The sequence below is a fragment of the Diabrotica virgifera genome, chromosome 4 (assembly GCF_917563875.1).
Source record: "Diabrotica virgifera virgifera chromosome 4, PGI_DIABVI_V3a".
Classification (NCBI taxonomy): domain Eukaryota; kingdom Metazoa; phylum Arthropoda; class Insecta; order Coleoptera; family Chrysomelidae; genus Diabrotica; species Diabrotica virgifera.
In genome coordinates, this window is record NC_065446.1 from 248,531,812 (window position 1) to 248,549,658 (window position 17,847).

The window sequence follows — 17,847 nt, forward strand, 5'->3', positions numbered from 1 at the left end:
TTGACATTTGATGGTTGCATCTTAGATTATATACGATGCAGAGTATTTTATAAAGAATTACCAGAGAACGGCAGTTCTCGCCAGTGGCGCACAACACCCCTACATGCGACACTATAATATTTACACGAAATTTTCGATTTTCTAAAGCGGACTGAATTGAAAATTGGGCCAAATCCCATCTTAATATTTAGGAAAAGACTCGTCCATCCATATGTTACCTCTTCATTTTGGTCTAAGGGTGTGGATTAGAGATGCATCAAGTCAAACTAGTTTGATTTTGCTCAACAAACTTGACTTGACTTGAAAATCAAACTTTTTGTATAAAAAAGTTTGACTTGACTTGATTTCGATATCTTTAGGTTTGACTTGAATTCAAACATCTTCAAACAGTTTGAAAAGTTTGAATATTACGCAACGTGTTTATTTGTTCAGTGGCGGATCAACGGGGGGGAGTAATGGGTGGGGGAGGGGTAGGGGAAATCCCCCAATCCCAACAAGGTCCAAAAAAATTTTTTTGACAAATTTCAATAAACAGAAATGTATTGGCTGATATGATATTTAAACCTCAGACAGACAAATAAAACCCAATAAGCGCGCCAGTTAGGATAATAATTATTAAGAAAGCTTATAGCGTTTTATAGTATGATACAATTGATCCAAAGAATGGCATAAACCAGACATCCAAAGTGAAAGTTATCATTTAACACCAAATTGTTCTATATGGTCCACATAATGTTCAGAAAAAAGTCACACCATTTTGAGCGTAGGGTTTGAAAGGAAGAGGGGGGAGAAATCGGTAAATTCGTAGTTTTTTACGTTTTTCGTCAATATTTTTAAAACTATGCGATTTAGCATGAACAACCTTTTATACAAAAATGTTCTACATTAAATTTGAAATAAAAAAGGCCCATTGCATAATCCTTCTAAAATGAACGGTTCCAAAGTTACGGAGGTAGTATAGTATAACTGGTCAAAAAAAGGCCTAACCCAAACATCCAAAGAAAGAGTCTTCCTCCAACACCAAATTGTTCTATATGGTCCACATATTGTGCAGTAAAAGGTTACACCATTTTGAGCGTCCGGGTTGGAGGGGAGATTGGGGAGAAATCGGTAAATTAGTATTTTTTTTACGTTTTTCGTCAATATTTCTAAAGCTCTACTTTATCGTAAACAATGTTCTATACAATTCTACATAAAATTTAAAATAACAAAGGTCCTATATATAATTGTTATATAATCAACGCTTCCAGAGTTACGGAGAGTGAAAAGTGGAGGTTTTCGATATTTTTTATATTTTTTGGGCAATTGATGATGATTTTGGGTGGTGAGGTTGACGTTTCTTCGAGGGCTTATCACTAACATGCCACTGAAATAGCAAATTTTATTTACAAAACAATCCTGTTAAAGAAAATTTCTTTCATCAGTTATAATATTATAAATTTCCCAAAAAATATAAAAAGTATCGAAACTTCCACTTTTCACCCTCCGTAACTCTGAAACCGTTGATTTTATAACAAATATGTATAGGACCTTTTTGTTTTAAATTTTATGTAGAATCCTTTAGAAACCGCATAGTTTTAGAAATATTGACGAAAAACGTAAAAATCGCCGAATTTACCGATTTCTTCCTCCTCTCCCCCCAAACCCGACGCTGAAAATGGTGTGTGTGACTTTTTTCTTACCATTATGTGGACCATATAGAACAATTTGGTGTTGGAGGATAACTTTCACTTTGGGTGTCTGGGTTTGGGTCTAGTTATAAGTTATACCATACTATTAATATTAATGCATATTTATACATTAATTTTTAAAAAATTTAAACCCAACATTTGTAGCCTGTCTCCGAAAGAAATTTAAATTGTAGATAAATGTAGGTAAAACCATATAGACCTGGATCCCGCGTACCAAAAAAAAGTTGATTAATAGCAAGCTGAAAATTTGTTAATAGATTAACGGTGTCTAGTCAGACAAACTTTCATGTATGAGAACACTGGAACAGGGGAAATTTTAATTGTGGAACAGGTTAAAAATTTGGAACGTCAGACTACGTAAACGTTCCATGTATTTTGTCGGATAGAACTTCCGATTGATTTGTTACCCTTTCATTAAACTCTCATGCAAAAATCAGGCTGGTGTTTATCACCAACTGGGCATTTTAATGAGTGGAACATGAAGAACATGTCAAATGACAGGAATCATGTTGGTCAGTAATAGCAGTCTGATTTTTGCATGAGAGTTTAATGAAAGGATAACAAATCAATTGGATGTTATGTCCGACAAAATACATGGGACGTTTTCGTAATCTGACGTTCCAAATTATTAAACTGTTCCACAATTAAAACTTCCACCGTTCCAGTGTTCCCGTACATCTAAGTTTGTCCGACTAGGCACCGTTAAGCTATTAACAAATTTTCGGTTTGCTATTAATCAACTTTTTTTGGTACGCAGGATCCAGGTCTAATAACCCAATGGTTAGTTTTGAATTTTAAAGAAATACCTACAAATATACAGCAATACGTTTGTATTGTATTTTCGAGTGAACTAGCAGATTGGTATGTAACCAGATGTTTTTATAACTGACCCTTAAATGCCTTTTTTAATAAAAGAAAGTCATAAAAATTCCAAATTATTTTATTTTGAGCTGTCCATTGAGACACATGTTACTGTGCTTGACTGCTAAATACAAATTTTAAGATTTTTTCACTTGAATACTATTTTGTCCTATTGTAACATGAGCGGAGGTGAGGGAGCAATATAATACAATCCAGGGGTTCTATGTAAAATATAAACGAAAGTTGAAAAGGTGGAAGATTGTGATTCGGTAGTTTTTTTTTATTTAAGTTAAAAAAACAATGTTACGTAATAGTGATGTAACGAATATTCGTATTCGTATTCGCATTCGGGAATATCCGCATATTTTTGCATATTCGCATTCGCGTTCGCATTCGCAAAATTTGTGCGAATGTTTTGCGAATATGAATATCAGAGAAGAGAAATAATAATTTGAAAATAAAGTTAGATTAATAAAATCAAAATCCATTCTCTTTCTCATCTTTTTTATTAAAAAAAGGTAACTTAACCTCGTATAATCAGATTAATCAGCCTTTACGTTGTTTTATTATTTGGCATAATGTAATAAAGCTTAAGATTCAGATTGATTTACACTAAATATCAATTAACTTCTCATTACAAATTTAGAAAACATTTCAAAAATAAAAACAAATTAAAAAAAACTGAGCATTCGCATTCGCATCCGCATTCGCGAATGTCGTTATTAGATATTCGCATTCGCATTCGTATTCGCGAATGTTCAAAAAATGACATTTGTTACATCACTATTACGTAATGCGCTGTTCGAACCATCCTACCCCCTCCCCGTGTAACGCGCCGTAACGTTTTACATGACTCCCCCCCCCCAACTTGCGTTACGTAATACTTGAACCTGAACGCTCCCAAAGTAGATTAAATTACACTTTGTATGATAATCCAACGAATTCTTTGTTTTAATCTAGTAACACTCAGATATAAAAAAGTTATATGGATAAAACGAAACTTGCCAGCAAGCAGTTTAAGCATTCAGAAATTATTTTCAAGAAATTTAAATTTACGACCCTATTTTGATTATAATCGCTTCCCGTATTAAGTTACTTTTATGTGGCACTCATTGTATTATTAATTTTCTTATCTTAATTGGCAACTAGCATGTCAATCTCGACAAAAAAGTATATCTACTAAATAAATTATTTTTCAAACTCTTTCAAACTAGTTTGACAAACAGTTTGAATTTTCAAACCTGTACGATTGATCAGTTTGACTTGACTTGAAATATTTGTGAGAAGGATTGACTTGAGTTTGACTTGAAATTAAGTCAAACTCAAGTCAAGTTCAAACATTCAAGTCAAACTTGTGCAACTCTAGTGTGAATTTTACGGCCCTTCCCATTTAGGATCAGTTTTTCGTTCTCGTCCCCAAAACTCCCAAAAATTTCAAAACATAAGTCCGACCTTTGCGACTTCTGATAGTACAGATCCATTACCTTTCCAACACATGCTTAATTTTGAAAATCGGTTATACCATTCAAAAGTTACCGAGCTCAGAAGTATGCCTCAATTTTTATTTAAAAATGGGAAAATGTTTGTGGATATGTATGTATGTATGTATTGTGTGTGGAAAAGTTACACCGATCTGATTTTTTTTTCTGTGTTTCAAGAGGGCGTGAGAGCCGATTCAGAACCGGTGTAATTTTTGACTTCTGACTGCCCGTAGTACCCGTAAGCCAGCTATAGGGCTAGGTAGATACAAAATGGTATAATTTTTGGGCGTATATATCTTAGGTTCAAGGAGAGACAGGCAAACCACAAATACACCAAATTAATAGGGTTGAGTTAAGCTTATAAACGATGCCTAAGGGATCAAGCTCCAACATACACACTGCTCAGTATAGCCAAAAAACTGAAAGACTAAACTTTGAAAATTTGGGTTTTTCGACAATTACTTATTTCAACCTACGAATTGCACCAATAACTGAGCGGTTGTAGAAGGACTCTAGACGAATCTAACGGTGTATACCTCATATCCAGGAAAATTCGAATTTTTAACTTATAGGTTTCGTACGTTTGATCAAAGCTATTTCCTATGGGAAAAAAGGGGTTTTCAAGCTCAATAATTCCTGTAATACCATAATTTTGTTACCATACTTGACCTTAGATGCATCAGATATTACTTGTCAATACGTTTCAAACTCATGTTTAGTGATCAAAATTGGTTAAGCCGTTTAGAAGTTATTAAGCTACTTACAAAAGTATAATCCAAGTAACGATTATTCCCGAAATGGTTTATGTAGTTGTAGTGGTTACGACGCTAAATTTGACCTGGCAACGGGCAATCCGAGTTCATTTACCGGCCATCCCGATATTTTTTAAATCTATTTCGAATAGAAAAAGAATCTAGTGTACATTCAATGGATACTAGATCATTTGGGAGATAATGTGACAAAGGCGACCATTTATAAAGGTTAACGTGTAATCGAGAAACATTACATTCAACTTCATACATTTAATTTATAAATAACTTTGAAAAACTCCTGATACAAGAATAAAAAACCGCTAAACGCCTTAAAAATGAGTGGCGCATACAATATTCCAGCTACAAAAGATCTGATATGAACATTACGTGGCGCTAAAATGTATTTTTATTTTGATGCAAAACAAAATTCTAGTTTTATTTTAAAATATTTTTCCATACCATTTGCTAAATTTGAAGTAAACGCGCCACAAAAGAGTAACTTTGATACAATTTGAAATTTGAAACTCTTTTGTGGCGCGTTTACTTCAAATTTAGCAAATGTTATGGAAAAATATTTTAAAATAAAACTAGAATTTTTTTTTTGCATCTAAATGAAAAAACATTTTAACGCCACGTAATGTTCATATCAGATCTTTTGTAGCTGGAATATTGTATGCGCCACTCATTTTTACGGCGTTTAGCGGTTTTTTATTCTTGTAACTTTTTTTCGTAAAACTGATAATAAAAAAGTTATCAATAGGTTTCAAGTTACGCAGACATACTGTATAAGAGCTAAAATAATTTTTTTTTGTTGAACATTTATTATTGTTGAAGCTTATTATTAAATGCATTTTAGGTAAGTTTTATAGAAAAAAGTTTTGATCACTTTGTATAAACATTTTTTTTAACTGGTAATTTTCGGTTTTTGTATTACATTTTTGTTATCTTTCTTAATTTTCTCAAAAAGAAATAGTTTATTTAATTTCTAAAGTAATAGTACATTATATACCGCGGGACTGAAGTAGTACATTTAATCCTGAAGGTAAAGTTTATGGCCCGACCGCAGGGAGGGCCATAATTTACCTGAAGGATTAAATGTACTTCAGTCGCAAGGTATATACGATACTTTTCGTACTTCCGGTATGATTTTATTAATTATTTCAATAATTTCAATCAGTTTTTTCTCTCTTCAACTCATTTAATAAACTGTCTTTAAAATAAGTTACCATAGTAACATTGCGTTGTGACAGTTATAATTTAGAAACATTGTCATTACTAGTGTCATTGTAAAGAAACATTGTTATTGATAATTATTGGTATCATGAGTGAAGAAGGTGTATCTGATATTGATAAAAGAGCAGCCGAAGTAGGTGAAGAATTGTTACCACCGAAATCTAGAAAACTATACGAGCAGCAGTACGATGCTTTTAAAAAGTGGTGCCGCTTAAAAAATGTGAGACAACCTACTGAAAATGCGCTGTTAGTCTACTTCGATGATAAATCAAAAGCGGTTTGTGCCTCAACTCTCTGGGCACATTACTCAATGCTGAAATCGGTTATTAACATTAGAGAAGATATTGATATAAGTAAATTTCCAAAATTATTAGCTTTTTTGAAGAGAAGAAATGAGGGATTTAAGCCAAAGAAGTCAAGAATTCTCACGTCTGAGCAGGTTAAATTCGTTTGTTTGTGATTTAATCGTTCCGGGAGTTTCGTCAATATTTAATCCCGGAGGGATTAAATGTGACACTTTAGTACCTGTCACAAGGGAGTGAAGTTGTCACTTTAGGCCCGGAAGTACGAAAAATAATTTAAATATTTTCATTTGAATTAAATTTTTGAGATTTTTTTTAGAGAAACATCGTTTAGTAAAGATGTCTGAAAGGTAAGCAGTGCAAAATTGAGAGTTTTATAAGAAAAATTGTATTACATAGTTACACATTTTTAAAACATTTTTAAACCAAATTTATGTAAGTCCCACTTTCCGCCCACACTATATTTATGCCCATACATTTTATTTCTTTTTATTACAACCATAAAATAGCTAAATTATTCTTCTTTCATGATCAATTTGTAATATTTCATTTGATCGATTAGTTAAAGAATTACATTAAAATAACTCAACCGTGCACTTTGCCGTACGCTAGTTTACAGTGCGCCAATGTTTGTGAGAAGGGCGACTTTAGAGTTATAAATAAAAAATTATAGAAGCTAGAGATTTAATTTTAGAAAAATTTGTATAGAGGGTTTTTTTGTAACATTTTCTGAATTTTTAAACGGTCAAGTCAGTTTTTTTCTACAATTTATATTTTCGTAGTTATTAAAAAAAATCATCTAAATTCGCAGTTCATTTGTTTAATAAAAAATTAAGCACCCACTTCTCGAGTAGAACTTTTTGATATGTTGTTTATGAAACATTTCTTAATGAAATTACAAAAATCTTGTTTGATTTTTTCCGAAGTGAAAATCTATATGCGCTCCCCTAATTAATTTGACTGGTTTTCTGTTGTTTTTCGAAGAGATTTTTTTTCATGTTCGGCTTAGCCTTTGATCCGGTTGATCCCAGAAGAAGTAATGTTTATTAAGATCGGTCAATACATTATTTGTATTAATTTAAAATTTTAGATAAATCGATTAAATTTTCCTACTAAATATGTACTAATGTACTTCACATTAAACAAACTTAATTTGTCATAATTGAACAAAAAGTATAAAGTAAAAGTGGTTTCAATTGGTAGGCAACAATAATTTCGCAACAAAGTGTTCAATATAAAATCCAAAAATACTCCTTTTAGGTTAATAACACCTAAAGCTATTTAATAGCAGGTGTAAGTCTGCCGTTTATAAAATAATACGGGCCGTTGAAAATACACTGCCCGATTAAAGAAGTATATCAGTATCTTATTTTAAGTTGACTCGATAGTCAAATTATTACTGGTAACCTTCCTCTTCTTCTTATTCTTTTACTTCTTGGAGATCTTTCGATCTGATTAAGACCTTTGCACCACACCTTATTTTTTCCATTAAACTCTGTGGCCTCTGGCTCTGTGGCCTCAACGAATGCCAAAAGTTTCCTTATTGACGCCTTTAGGATCTCTCCTGGTTCTATCGTCAGTTGGCCAATGAATTACTGCTCCCTCATAGCACATTGCATTGGCATAGGATATGTATGGCAGTTTCTTCTTCCATTTCGTATTTTTAGTCGAGGAAATGAAACTGAAAAAATGGCAAAACCTCGCAATTTTTTCGTCCAGCATCGATTTGTACAAAAATTTGGGATTAGGCTCACTACACCCTCTAGTTCATTTTCTATATTGAGCCGTTGTACGCTTTTGGTTTTTAAGGGTGAAAACTACCCCTAATTGTAAAAAATTATAAAATAACATTTTAAATTTTAATATTGTCAACACTTGGTTCTTATTAGTTACATAATTATTGTTTTATACTTTAAGATAAAATATCATAATATTTCAACCCTTACAACCACTATTGTTGGAGCTATATATAGAAGATTTCGTGTTGGATCGATTTACATAAAAATTTGAGATTAGGATCATCTCACCCTGTACTTCATATTCTATATCATGCTCAAGGGCGTTGATTATTTTTAGGGTTGTAAACTACCCCGTATTGTCAAACATTATATTTATACAAACATTGTAAACTTTAATATGGGTAAAATTTGGTTTTCGTTGGTTAAATAATGATTGTTTTATGCTAAAGGATATAATCATATTTCAACCCTTAAAACCACCCTTAATACCATTGCAATTTTTATAAGTAGATAATTTAATAGATCTATACAGAAAAAAAGTAGAATTAAAGAATTACAAAAACATTTATTTACACCAAAATACGAATTTACAGTCATCTTCCAGTAAGTATACGAACTAGTTCTGTGGTATTATATTATTGAAAATGCTCTATAAGCGGACTATTCTAATTTTCCGGAAAAATAATTCGTTTTATAAACATAGCTCCTTTATTTTTGGCGGTAAAAAGTTTTTCCAAAAATTATTTTGTAGGATTTTTGAAGAGCTATAAGGCTATGTAAATTAAATTTCGTTAGATCCCTTAGTTTTTAATTGGGGTGGGTTTAAAGGGCTCGATAAGGGGGTGTTTGCTCGTAAATAGAGGTTTAAACAGCTATATCTCGCTAACTATTAACTGTAATGAAAATATATGCACAAGAAAATTTTAGATATGAAAAAAGCAACAATTTAGTAGTGTATCATTTTTTTCGTATCTCTAGTATTTTCGGAGATATTTTGAAGAAAATGGTGAAAAATATGAAATTGCAAAAAATCAATTTTTCTTTAAACTCAAATTTTTCTAAAATTAGGCCTTTTAAATTAGTCAAACTTCTTGGGTGTATTGATAATACAAATATAAAAGGAATTACAGAAAGGTGAAGACCAATTTTTAATTAGGAGGCTAGTTAGGGGGTTGTTTTCATTGATTTTTTCATTAAGAAGCAGGTACCGAACTTTCTTGATCATAAGTCACTTAACTTTTATGCTAGGAACTTTTTGTTTTTTTCTTTTGAAAAGTCTAATTATATTCTTGAAAAAAGATTATTTAAGTTCTCCTCGAAAAATGCAAAGTTTTTCCGTTATTTGCCTTTGAATATTTCAAATTATACATTTGACGAAAAAAGCTAACCTTTAACATGCCGTAGCTCGGTTTGTATTGCTCGTAAAAATATTATAGAAAAAGAATTTGGTTTGTGTTACTAAAATACACAATTTCGATAGCAACAGTTTTTTGATTAAATGCATATTTTTCGAGTTACTCTCAAAATACTCTCTAGAAAAGTGGATTTTTTCGTCGAAAAACTGTTACTTTCAACCGCGAATAACTCAAAAAATATTAGTTTTGCGAAAAAAATGTAAAAAACATTTTTTTCTTAGAATTACGTTTTACATCGATTTAGATGGTTAAAATTTAATAAAAAATTCCCACCCTCGAGATGGGGTGGCAGCCACCCCCAAGGTTTTAGCGTACAGCGGCATGATATAGAAAATGATCCTTGGACTATTTTCTACCTTCTACGAAAATTTCAAGTAAATCCATACCGGACGAAAAAATTGCGAGCCAAAATGCTTCATTTCCTCGACTAACCTGTAGTTTGTAAAGGTGTTTCTTAAACGACAATGCGTCGGTCTAATGAGCAAATTGCCTAAGTCACAAATTGACAATTTTACAGGAGAGACAAAAAACTTTTGAACAAAAGTAAAAAAAAGAGAAAATTGCCTAACTCCATGCAATACATAATTGACCAAAATTAGTTAAACAGAATATTTAGACCAGAGGTTCCCAAACTACTTTTTCTCGTAGACCACTTTAAATAATTTACTGGTTTCGGTGGACCCCCAGCGGAAGTGGTATTTTGTAGCTGTTCACGTCAGTTGCGGGTCTAGAAAATTGTCTGGAGGTGTCGAACCGTCTTTTTCTTCTTTTTTTTTCTCAAAATATCACTCCAAGCGATTTTACAGTGATTTGGAATTTATTTAAACTTTGCATTTTTTATCGTAAAGTATCGATGGAAAAAATAATTTTTTAATAGAAGGGACTCAAAAATGTGATTATTAGGCATTATAACAAGTTTCTTTATTTAAAACATGTTTTTGATCAAATTTTAGGGTAGAAAACCTGTAGAATACTGTTTTTTACATTTACCTCCATTCTTAAAATACATGTTCTTCTATTTGGCTAAAAATTTGCCCAGAGATAGTCAAAACGCAGGACTTTAAGTTGTTAAAAGAATTTGTATAGTTTTACAATACAAGAAAAGTTACATGCACTAATATCAGAGTCAAAATTATATAGTCCAGTCGGGTTAGCATTCGATCTTGCATGCCGAGCTACCCAAGCAAGATTCTATTTTTCTAAGCTTTAGGGATCAATAGTAGTGTAGATTTAAAATCGTGAATGAATTCTGCCGTTGCGTTAGCCGCCATCTTGATTTTAAAGGAGAACCGTTTTTGCTCAATATCTCCGCTATTTTTAACTTTCCGACAAAAAGTGTAAGGACTGAAATTGTTGAAAAAATATGATTTCCTATAAGTAATTTCTTTTCTTATAAATTTTTTTGTGCCGTCGATATTTTCCGAGTTATGGGGGAAAATAGTGACAATTAGAGCATAATTATTGAATTATCTCGTTTATTATTAGTTTTATAACAAAAATGTACCTATAGACCAGGGCGAATTTGTAAAAATATTACTTAGTACATTTGGACGTTGAGAGGTAACTCAAATTTTTTTGCAGAAATTGCTTGAAAATAAATGAAATAATAATATTTGAGTTATCCTCCCTCTCAAAAAGGTCCGAAACATTGTTTAGATAATCAAAATGTCAAAAAATTAAGGAAAAATTCGATTTTTTTCTTCGTTTTTTGATTATAACTTTAAAAATATTCATTTCCGAGAAAAGTTGTACTGACATAAAAGTTGCGTATATAAATTTCATACTATATAGAATTTGTTAAAAATTTAAAAAATAGTCATCCTTGTTGCAAAATAGCAATAATTACGAAAACACCATACAAAAACAAGTATTCGCATTTTACGTTTTTACACCATTTATGCTACACTTAGGACCTTCATATTTCACCCATAAAAATTATATGATACAGTAAAATAATACTGTAAATTTCATTAAGATCGGTTAAATAGATTTTGCAAAAAAATTTCGCAATCCAGCTTTCTTAAAAAAAATTCATTTTTTCAAAATGTTACAGGACTGAAAATAAAGCAGATAGCAAGTTGAATTTGTTTTTGTTTATAGAAGTGTACTGTACCTTTTATTTGCAATTTTTCAAAATTAAAATCGATTAACACCACGGCGTCAGGAATTTTTTTAAATAAACATTAATTATTGGTGCTACGCGCAGGACAGCGGAGAGTTTACTCTGATTGGGCATTCCAATGACCTTTGATAAGGATTGATACATTTTAATTTTTATTACATTTCGATATAAATTTGTTTATTGCAAAATAAAAACACATACTCTATCCTTTGAAATAACATTTTTATTAGCAAAAACTTTCTTTGTTCATATATTTTAACTTAGAGAATAAAAGTTTATTATTTTTAAACATATGCAATTGTTTAAATAATATTTCACAAACAATAATAAAATTAGTTTGATTTTTGTGGAATTAAAATATTAAAATACAACAAAATATAGAGTAAGAAAATAATATATTAGATAAAGATTGGAAGAAATTTTGGTGGAAATCAACTTGTGTGAATCGAACACCGCTGTCCTGCGCGTAGCACCAAAAATTAATGTTTATTTAAAAAATTTCCTGACGCCGTGGTAATTAATCGATTTTAATTTTGAAAATTGCAAATGAAAGGTACAGTACACTTCTATAAGCAAAAAAATTTCAACTTGCTATCTGCTTTGTTTTCGGTCCTGTAACATTTTGAAAAAATGAATTTTTTTGCGAAAGCTGGATTGCGAAATTTATTTTGCAAAATCTATTGAACCGATCTTAATGAAATTTACAGCATTGTTTTACTGTATCATAAGGTTTTTCTGGGTAAAATATTAAGGTCCTAAGTGTAGCATAAATGGTTAAACAACGTAAAATGCTAATACTTGATTTTGTACGTTTTTTTCGCAATTATTGCTATTTTGCAACAAGGGTGACTATTTTTTAAATTTTTAACCTATTCTATATTGTAGGAAATTTAATTACGTAACTTTTATGTTAGTATAACTTTTCTCGGAAATGAATACTTTTAAAGTTATAATCAAAAAACGAAGAAAACAATCGATTTTTTCCTTCATTTTTAGACATTTTGATTATTTAAACAATGTTCCGGACCATTTTGAGAGGGAGAATAACTCAAATATTATTATTTGATTTATTTTCAAGCAATTTCTGCAAAAAAATTTGAGTCACTTCTCAACGTCCATCTCAAAACAGATGCGCCCTGGACTACTATACAAAAATGAACAGAATTAAATTTTATACAATTTTAATTTCTTTTATTTTTTTGCTAAAATCAATATTTCAGGTAGTACGTATGCGGTAAAGGCGCGAGCATAAGACCTGATTGGTTTGATAGCGGTGGTTTTTGTTCAATATCTCCGCCATTTTCAACTTTTCGAAAAAAAATTTTAGGAACTAAAATTGTTCCAAATAAATCGAGTTTACAATAATTATTACAATTTTTTTTTCCATTTTTTTCGTACAGTCCATATTTTGCGAGTGAATTGTACTTAAAGTAGACGCCTATATTTTTGACTCTGATATTATTCCACGCGTTTTTTTATATTGTAAAACTATAACAAAAATTTTAACCACTTAAAGTCCTGTGTTTTGGCTGTCTGTGGGCAAATTTTCAGTCAAATCGAAGGACATGTTTTTTAGGAATGGAGCAAAATATAAAAAACGGTATTTTAACGTTTAATTTTTAATCAAAATATCTTATTATAATGCGTTATAATGACATTTTTGTGTCCCTACTATTAAAAAATTATTTTTTTCATTGATTTCCATTGATATATTACGAAAAAAATGGAAATTTGTTTAAATAAATACCAAATCACTATAAAATTTTCGTGGACCCCCAATTACAACTTGTGCACCCCCATTTTTATTTCACGCCAACGTAGACCCCCGTTGAGTCCCTCGTGGACCTCTGGGGGTCCACCTGGGCCACTTTGGGAATCACTGATTTAGACAAACTTTCTACTTATATACCTACTATATCCATATTAATAATAATAGTCAAAATACATTTATTTACATTTTCTAAAGTTTTATCAAAACAACTTCAGAAACACTGACATAGGCAATATTCGTCTGAATGGGAAAGAACGTTTGGACTTCAGCAAAATTCATTTAGCAAAATTGCCGCGAAATAAAAAAATAATGGCCCTTGTGGGAATTGTCAGGCGGTAGCTTTTTCCGTCTACTACTAGATGACACCAAAGAACAATTTTCGGAAAAAATGGACTTAGGAAATTTGCTCATTAGACCGACGACGGTTCAGTCATCAATTTGGTGACCGTTTTAATCTAAATTGTCAGAGAGTTTTTTATCAATATTCTTATTTATTTTCTTAGTCTGGATTTATTCACGAGTGGATTTCCATTTCTTTTTCTCTCTAATTATCAGCCGTTTCTGAACCTCGTTTTTTATAACGTCTTTAATGATGCCAGAGAATGGTTCTGGGCCTACAAACAGTGGCGTAACTAACGCCAATGCAACCAATGCGGTGCATTGGGGCGCAGGCCTTAGGGGGGCGTAAAAAACCGATATTCTGGAAAAATGTTAGCAAAAAAAAACATGTTGAAGCAAAACTCCCTGTAGCTTCCCGAAAATAAAAAATGTGAATTTTTTGAATTTTGCATATATAGTAGTGGTATATTTAAAAATACGGTGCATATAATAAATTTTCAAAACGAATTGCGCATGTTTCTTGGAATAAAATACTGCAAATGGAATATTCCAAATGAAAGAAGCTTAAGAAGAAACCAGGTCGATTCTGTATATTCTGCGGTATACCGGCGGATACAAAGAGTTTTAGACCTGTCTCTCTTTTGTGCCACCTTTTCAAGGCATTTGAAAGAATGATACTGAACAAGCAGGATTCGGACCCGGAAAGTGTTGCTGCAGTCAAATTCTTAATCTCACCCAACATATTGAAGATGGTTTTGAACGGAAATAACAGGAGTAGCGTTCATAGGCCTAACTGCCGCCTATAACACAGTTAACCATCAACGGCTACTCGCAAAACTCTACGAAACTAAAAAGGATTTCCGACTAACAAGGTTAGTGAAATGTCTCCTCCAGAATAGACGCTTCTACGTAACGGTCCAGTCCAGGAACAGTCGGTGGAGGGACCAAAAAAACGGGCTACCGCAGGGAAGTGTCCTAGCGCCGATTCTATGCAGCATATACACCAACGACCAACCCATACACCAACAAAAAAGGAAATTTATTTACGCTGATAATACAGCTGTGGCAGCTCAGGGAAGAACTTTCAATGAAGTCGAAGTGAAACTGACAGATGCCCTGGGAGACTTAGCTCTATACTACGATAAAAACCATCTGAAACCCAATCCGACAAAAACCCAGGTATGTGCTTTCAACCTTAGAAACAAGCATGCCCGAATGCCGCTGGAGGTGGAATGGCGTGGTCAGATGCCGGAACACAACGAAACGCCAAAATACCTTGGCGTCCGTCTGGATAGAACTCTGCCTTACCGATACCACTGTCAAGATGTCAAGAAGAAAGTAAGTGCCAGAAATAATATCATCCGCAAGCTAACTAATACAAAATGGGGAGCACAACCACACACTCTCCGCACTTCTGCCTTAGCATTAGCATTATGCTTTTCGGACGCGAAGTTTGGAGCACCAGTATGGACAAACTCTGTTCACGTAAAGAACGTCTACGTCGCTCTAAATGAAACGGTTCGTATAATAGCGGGTTGCCTTAAACCGACACCTATCGAAGATGTATACCCCATAGCTGAGATTGCTCCACCACCTATCCGGAGGAAGGTCACGTCAGTGGTAGAATGAAAAAAAGCAGGAGACAGATCGAAGACACCCTTATATGACCACCAAACTCAGCCAAGCAGACTAAGATCTCGGAAAATCGTTTGGAATTGTTGGTGTTCCGGACACGGAAAGTAAGTAAGCCTGCATATTTGCCTGACTTTGCTGATAGGATATGGCTTGTACAATGTAGTGTAGTGAAATAGTATCCCCTGGAAGTACGGATAAATGTCGTTTGTTAGTTTCGTTGGAGGTTGGGGGGGGGGGGAGAATGAGTCTGGTAATAGGGGCGCACGAGGAATACTTGCATTGGGGCGCAGGTCAGACTAGTTACGCCACTGCCTACAAAAGTTTCTATTAAGCTTTGTTTTGCCAACAAATCATGTTTTTTCATTCCCATGCACCCATTCAGGAACCGGAACCTATTAAAAAGACGCTTTATTATCTTTTGCCAGGTTGTTGATGAGCTCTTTGCAGTTCCTCTGTAGTTTTGATTTGATGAATGAGTCTTTATGGCCAGAACAGCCATTTGGCTCTCTGTAAAAATGTCAATTCTCTTTGCTTTGGAGCCTTCATCCATGATTTTATCAATGCAGGCCACCAAAGCAAAAACTTTAGCCTGGAATGCAGTTGTATATTTACCTAGGCTGTAAGATTTATTATAATTACATGTCTGCCCCAAAAGATTCCTGTTTTGGACCTATCAGTTCCCATTAATATTTAAGGCTTTTGTTTTCTAGATGTTATCATTGTGTTAATTTTCTCAGTGAAGATTAGTTCTGGTGTCATCATGTTCATCATAAAGATAAAGTCCTTAAGTATAGTCGCAGTAGTATTTGTGTGGGTATTCGATAAATAATTGGGCCTCCAAGTATTGTTTGCTTTAAAACTTAAGACGTCATAAAGACTACCGCAGAAATATATACTTCCAGCGTAGGTAGACATCTAATAGCCTCTTAAGATACCGTTCCTGTACTATTCAATGCTCCTGTTATATTTAGAAGCACTTGTCTTTGTAGTATGGTAGGAGAGCTCGCACAAGATTGCAAAGCAGCCTTTTTCTACCAAGTACTTAACCATAAGTAACTGTTATTTTCCAAGGCAGATGAAAACCTTCTGCTTATATGTATTTGAACGAAGGATCCTGAGAGGAATATTCGGTGGCATCTGTGAAACTGATGTTTGGAGGAGAAGGTACAACTACGAGGTATACCACAGATATAAACATATATTTGCGTGGTAAAGACGTAGTATCTCTTATAAGAATGGGAAGACTAAGGTGGGCAGGACATCTAGCAAGATCACAGCAGAACAACCCTCCTAGAAGAATCCTTATGTCATAACCTGTGGGGAGTAGAAATAGGAGTAGGCCAAAACTCAGATGGAAGGATGGTGTAAATAAGGATGGGAGAAAAATAGGCTGCAAACTGGCAACGGTTGGCAATGGATAGGACTGACTAGCGTAATAGACTAGGGAAGGTTGAGGCTCTTTCAGAGGGCTGTAGCACCATTGATGATGATGAACTGTTATTTTCCACCCACAGGTTTTACCTACCTACAACTCACCTGCAGTTATAGAAGAGAGGCGTAGCCCTCTTGGTTATATTGTTAATATGAGTGCTCCAATTGAGTCTGGAATCCAGTGTTATCCCTAGACACTCGATATCATTGATTGTTTATAGTTCCTGCCCAAATAATTTCAGCTCACTCAGTCCAGTAAGCTTCCTCTTATTATTGAAGGCTACGAATTTAGTTTTGGAAGGGTTCACAGAGAGATTTTCTTTCAGACAATAATTCTCTATGTAATGAAGAGCATATCTGATCTGATTCGCAACAATACAGCAATTTATTTCCTCAGTCACTATTACAATATCTTCTGCAAACCGAGGGCCCAGATTCCATGACTTTTAAGCCCATGAATCAGATCATCAACGACTATATTTATTCTATATTCCATAATGTTGGTGACGCTACACCCCCTTGAGAGCACACCTTAGTTGCCCACAGATTTATAACACCTCCGTATTTATTTGTGGATATTATTATGCTCTGAAGCATCTGATTAATCCAATGCATGTTGTGTTGTTGATTTTCTTCCTCACTGGTGCACTATGTATTGACTCGATGGAGGAAATTGAGTCGATGGACTCGTATTACGAAATGCAACTTTTACTAGTCTAAAAATGCAACAAGGGCGACTTCTTTCTGATCTCCTTTCGAGTTCTGACACCAGATGGTACATAACAACTTCACTTGGTTTCCCTCCTTGATCTGTCCATTGCCGTTAGTGGATTTTTATTAAGATATTTTCTTGGTGTATTCATTCAAGATTTTTTCCATGATTCTCAACATGAATGAAGTCGGACTTATAGGCCTGTATGTCCTTAGAGCGTGTATACAGCATATTTATATTTTCAGTTTCAGCTTTTGCCAGTGTATACTACCACCATATCTTTACAATCTACCAATCGATTCCAATTTATAATTCGCGCATCTTTCATGAATACTAATAAGCCAAATTTTGAAGTATAAAAGA

The 17,847-nt window shown here is 33.3% G+C and overlaps 1 protein-coding gene across 1 annotated transcript in view; it reads left to right on the top strand.

Annotated features, from left to right (window-relative positions):
- The window catches only part of LOC114330243 (uncharacterized), a 53,501-nt gene that overhangs the window by 16,902 nt on the left and 18,752 nt on the right, over positions 1 to 17,847 (top strand). The gene's annotated exons all lie outside the window — the stretch shown is intronic.